The sequence below is a fragment of the Chaetodon auriga genome, chromosome 11 (assembly GCF_051107435.1).
Source record: "Chaetodon auriga isolate fChaAug3 chromosome 11, fChaAug3.hap1, whole genome shotgun sequence".
Taxonomy (NCBI): Eukaryota; Metazoa; Chordata; class Actinopteri; order Chaetodontiformes; family Chaetodontidae; genus Chaetodon; species Chaetodon auriga.
In genome coordinates, this window is record NC_135084.1 from 3375398 (window position 1) to 3381704 (window position 6307).

The window sequence follows — 6307 nt, forward strand, 5'->3', positions numbered from 1 at the left end:
GCAGCCACCGTTAAAACTGTAGCAAAAAAGACTACACACTGTTGTCATTTGAATATTAATGTGCTTGCTACACCGCCGAGGAAAGATGAGGTGAACTGTTTTTTTTTTTCCCAGGGTGGACTGAGCATAACTGTACAGCCAGCCAGATGCTTGTGTTTGATGTCACGCTAATACTGAGTGGACTCACTTTCACATGGCTTGGGACCCTGAAGGTAAAAGTTTCATTCCACTCTGGGTTGTTATTGTTGGACACTGTTTTTGTGCGGTAGGTCCTTGTCGTCGCCGTGGGGAGAGAGAGAATGACATAGCAGTCGGATTCAGACACTGTAACAAAGAGACAGAAAAGACAGGAGCATGAAAACAGATGGCAGTTTCAGTTCAGCAATGATAAAGCACTGCCCTCTGCGTGTCACTGTGTATGTCTCATGTGAAAAGGTAAAAATAAATAAAGTCGGTGAAAATGATTTTAAAAAGTGGTTGTCATTCCAAAAACACGCACAGCACAAATGTGCTATTTAACAATCCTGTGACCTGAAAGCTGTTCTTACAGTAATCTTCGGATTGATGTGTGTTTGCCTTCAGTACGGTGGCATTCAGGATCCAGTGGGAGACAGCTTCTTTCTGTTGAACGAGCCAAACAAAGCAATTATAACAAGACCTATGCCATGACAACCGTTCCTCTATTTAGGTGGACAGTTTTTGTTCCCGTTCCTGGTAAAGTGCAGCAGAACTCTGTTTGAAGCTTTTGGACAACACCACACAGAAGAAAGCCCAGCAGAGTTATTGTGATCAAAATATGTACAACCCTGATTCCAAAAAAGCTGGGATGCTGTGTAAAATGTAAATAAAAACAACTTTTTACGAACAATAGTTTTACAACGTGTTCCTGAGCCTGATATGTGGTAATATCATTTATATCAGGGGTTCTCAAACGTATCACTCAAATGTCTGCTTCTGATTTTTATTCAAGATCAGATGTCCAGAACGATTGGTGATAACAAAACATTTAATCAGTGAATTAAAGTCCACCTCTTGTGAATGAGCCAGCATGAAACCAAGGCAGACAATGCTCAGACACTTAGTCCATATTTATTTCTGACTCAGACATATTCTGACAACTACATTTACACCAGTTAGTGTGTCCCAGAGAAAGCAAGACACATTCTGTATCTGTGATTTCAAGACATCTTACCGTTATGGGGACATCAGTGGGGGGGCCTAAAACTTCCTTCTCTCTTCTTTCTCAAAAAAAAAGAGAAACCAAAGCATGAATTATTTCAAACTAAGTTCAAAGCTAAATAGTTCCAACTAAAACATAACTTTAGAAATACTGAGGAATGGAAGAGGAACAGTTACCCATCCAGCAGCTCAAAGGTCACCCAGAGTTTACCCTGGGACCAAAGAGAAGATGGCAGGAAAATATGTGAATGTGTGATGGAAAGCAAACATGGTAATCGTATCACATCCAGGCATGAATCTATCTAATGTCTGCTTCTACAGGTATGCAGTCTGATTTATAGACTGCCTCCAATCTACAGTTTGGGAGTCAACAGCCTTGCTCAAGGGCACCTGAATGATGGTAATGATGGAGGGGGCCTCACTGTCTGCGCTCCAGTGAATACTGTCATTTGTGTTGACACAACCAGAGGTGCTATTAGTGGCGGACAGCAGCATTACCTCTGCACCACCTCTGTGCTCATGCTGCAGCACAAAATATTATAGTTCCTCCACCATATGCAAACATATGGACAGTCATGTCTGTTTATAGTTTCTCAAATGTGGTTTGTTACAATCTGCCAGTTTCAATTCAATCAACTCTTTCAGATGGATAATCATGTAAATGTGTGTAATTACTGTGGAGGTATGTTTGAAATTTTTACCTGAGGGTCTATGAGGAATTCCTTGGTTTCCTTTTTCCCTACAGTCAGGCTGCTGATATCAAGCTTTAGGGTGGAGATCAGCTTGTCATATTTGAGAGAGTCCTCATCATACAGTGTCATCTCAAGAGTATTCTGGAAGCACAACACAGTTGTTATAGCAGGGTCTGGTTTTTCTACAAATAACAAAGAGTTCCTGGTAGCTACAGTGATTGTCTAAGAGTAGAGAGTATTATGTGTTTTACATATTGTAGCATACAGAAGCATATATATATTTACATTTCACTCGTCAAAAAACATATATTTTTGTTTTGAGTTAAGCACAAAGTCATTTAAAATGTCCTCAGAGAACCATTAATGAAGATGTATGAGAACAAAAGCTGAATTTTATAGGAGGTTCAAGGAAAAACAACTTTTATCTCTATGAAAAACCAAAAGCTCTGGACTGAATCCTACATGTACTGCTTCAAGAAAAACCCTTCAAATATGATTCTTAGGCCACGTGTTGTAAAATATTCAAACAAAGAGTAAAGAGTAATTCGTACAGTACATGTGTACATTCTATACATGAAATATCTTTGTCACTATGTTATATGTATGAACAGTTGAAGCGCTCTCACCTCGAGATTATCATTGACCTCAAAAGTAAAAGTTTCATTCCACTCTGGGTTTTTGCTGTTTGCCACGGTTTTAGTCCTGGAGACTCTTGCAGATGTGGAGGGGAGACATACAGTGACATAACAGTCTGCCTCAGACCCTGGTGTTTGAAAACATGGAAAAGATTAATAGACATGATTAACATATCAAACATAGGTCATAACAGATTTGCCCTGCTCCTCACTAATGTGAATGTTGGTGTTAAAGGCCCTGAAAAGATAGTCAGAGTACGGCTTTGTTGGAAAAATGTCATGTCATCTACGCAGTCGCGATGAAGCTGATTGGATTCATTTTTCATTTTTCAGTGGAAAAATTCTGAATAAATATTGTGTTTCTCATTGTCAAAGAAAAGTCATGTGAACAATGGGAAATGCAGATTAGAATGTTTGTGGAAGGTGTCGGTATCACACTTGCTGTTATGCAATCAACTGCTTAATCAGTTTTACAAAAGTTTCTTAGAACTGAAGGTCAAAGAGAAAAGAAGCTTTGATTAGAAATACTCTGTAAGGGACTGTGCATGGATGGATAATGGGACAATGGAGCCAAACTGACAGGCTTTACTACAAACATTAAACAAAATACTATGGAATACTACACAGAACATCGTAGGAAATCCTGAAAGGAAACCTGTGGTGTGGGTTATTCTTTCATCACACATTCTTACTCTACTCCAATCCAGAAATCAAAACAAAATAAACGAAGAAAAAACTAGATTGGGACATCCCTTTTTTATATCACAACATACATCAAAGTACACACATCACAGCATGTTCATTCAGATCAAATTGATAGCTATACATACAATAGTCTGTAGAGAGGATGTTTTCTGCTCTCAGTATGGTGACACCCAGTGTCCAGGAGGTGACAGCGTTCTTCTGTTGAAGAAAGCAACATATGAAACTAGAAAGCTATGTGACATGTTTAAGATGACAGGTTTCGAGATAGCACAAAGTGTGTAGATTTGAAAATAAAAGCATGTATGTATTAAAAGGCTTCTGGGACTAAATGGAGAGGGGTTTTTTTTTGAGTGTGGCTTAGACAGCGTCAGCTCATTAATCGGTTTTCTATTCTGAGCTCCATCAAACTAAACCTGTTTGTCAGAGAAAGAAGCATCAAAGAGACTCACAAAGATTTTGAAACATCTCTATGTGATTAAGAAGAAACTTTAACATGAGAAGATTACAGTATGACAAGTCCTTTGGGAGATAGCGCTACTGCGGTTCCATCAATCAATGTCAGCTGTACATACTCTGTTTTTACATATTTAATGCTTTAGAATGGTAAAGCTGAAACCCATGATCAGGTAGGTATGTGATGAGTGATGTAAGAATGAGCTGATGAAAAGTGTTAGAAGTCTACCTTCATCAGGGTCCTAGATTCATTGTGATGCACCCCGCAGCTCTAATAAGTAGTGATGGGAATTCCGGCTCTTGTAAGAGAGCCAGTTCTCACGGCTCGGCTCTCATAAAAGAGCTGGCTCTTTCGGCTCCCAAGTGGCTCTTCAGATTTTTTGTTGCTTAAATGTATTTATTACCAAAATAATGTCAAATTATGTGTAAAATTAATTACTAACGTGCAAAACCTACGTTATATCAAATGTTACTGCATTTCCTGCGGTCACTCATTTTCTCACCTCTACAGCGTTTTGTCTGTCAGGGCTCTGTGTGTGTGTGTGTGTGTGTACGTGCATGTATGTACGTGCGTGTGTGCGCGCGTGCTGTGTCTGCAACCCCGCTCCGGCCCCCTCCTGCTGAGTCGAGAAAAAAAAAAAAACCCAAAGCGGCTCCTACTCCGGCTCCCAGGCAGGAGCCGGCTCCGATCATTCGCTTCAAAGAGCCGGCTGTAAGAGCCATTTCGTTCGCGACCGTCACATCACGAGGTTACAGGAGGCTGCATGTCAGAGTGTAGCTGTTTACACATGATGTTAAATTACATTAAGATGCATTACTATAACATGAGTTTTGTTTAGTTCAGCCAAGTTCACTGTTCATTTGTTTCATTCTGTGTTGTACATATTTTTTTTTACATGTGTCTCATGGCGCCACTTTTGTAAATAAGCCGCCTGTGTTAAAAACCTGGACATAGTTTCTCAAGTCAAGTTGTCCTCTCTCTCTTCTTTCTCCCTCTCCCACCTAGCTGCATGTAGATACCTGACTGGGTCTCATGGCTCCACCCATCCTTTTCTTGTTTCTGGAAAAGTACTGTACTCTGACCCAGTCACAGTGCACCGTTTCTGACTCACTTACATGAACAACAAAGAAGAAGCAGACAGCAGGAAAAAGATTAGTTTCCAGGGTAATGTTATTGAGCTCAGTGTTGTGCTCTGGTGCAATAAGACAAGCAACGATTCACAGAAACCCTGAGCTTGGGTTTGCTAACACATGAAAAACCTTTTGTTTGAAAAAATTGATTAAACCTTACAGTCCTCTCCAAGACTAATCAGACAATGTCATATATAATGACAAATGACCATCAAGTGCACAGAAAGAAAAAAAATGACATGCAAACTCTCTGTCTGTCTCCTCAACTCATGTTGAGAAACCACATTTTCCCTACGTCCACAGAACTAAACTAACATTTTAGGGAAAATTCCAAAGTTTCTACTGTCCTCAACCATGGCAAGTTGAGTTTTGGAGAAATTAGCATGAAATGATGCATAATCTATCAGCAGTACTTCCATTGGATGTAATGGCTTGGCCACATAAGGCAGTGTGTTTTTGTTTTTTAAGATTTAACAAAGAGCAAAAGCTGAGTTTATCTGCTTTATGTCCTCATGCCAAGTCCTACAAAATGACTTAGCGCTGATTTTGGCTATCATCAAAAACCAAGATGCTGCTAATTCAAGTTTTTTCTGGGTAAACCACATTCTACAAATATCTGAAACAGACATAGATACATACACTTAAACATACATGCATACATAACTTAGGTTTTACACTATTTGCAAATAGGCACAGGCTAAATAATATATTACCTTGGACTGATACAAAAACATTACATGATAGAAAGTACAAGAAGTATAATGATTTTTCTTTGGAGTTATCCATTGTACTCACCGTTGCCATTAGGGCTGTTGACAGTTTCACAAAGAGTTGCAAGAAAGCAGCTGTACTGCAGCCCTGATGAGTGTGCTACTATCTGGACTAATAGCTGCTGAAGCAAGCTCTTTACATGATATGTTAATTTTCATATGGCATGGAAACCATAACCAAATGAGTGGAATAGGCACAGATCTTTCATTTCCATATGCAACTGAAGCAAACGACAGATAGAGGAAATTTTGCAATCTTCTGATCTGAATGTTCTTTTATTATATTGTTTATTCAGAGAACCGCAACCGCAGGGAGTGACCCTGTTCAGCTCCATCTATTTCAACTGACCGATGTGATTCCTCGCTTTCAGGTGGAGCGCGGGACTGAATGTTCGTCTTACTCTGGTTGGATGAAAGTGGTGCTGAGCTTCTTCAGTGGGGCCTTTCCCATGCACAACTGACAGTCATAATCAACTGTCATAATCGTAACCAACCACGTCCTAGCAACCGCTCATCAGGACTCATGAGAAACTAGGATTCATTTAGAGCAGTCACAAAGGAGCATTGAATTAAGTGTGTTTTAATGGGAAGACCAAGGTTCAGTGTGGGCCTATGTTCACTAGAAGGCACTTGTCTTTTATGTCTGTCCATTCCATTGTTGATGCTTAATAATGGAATAACATGCCGTTTGTGGCAGCTTGAACATTCCTCTCTCTATCTGCTTCCTCCAGCTGTTTTTAGC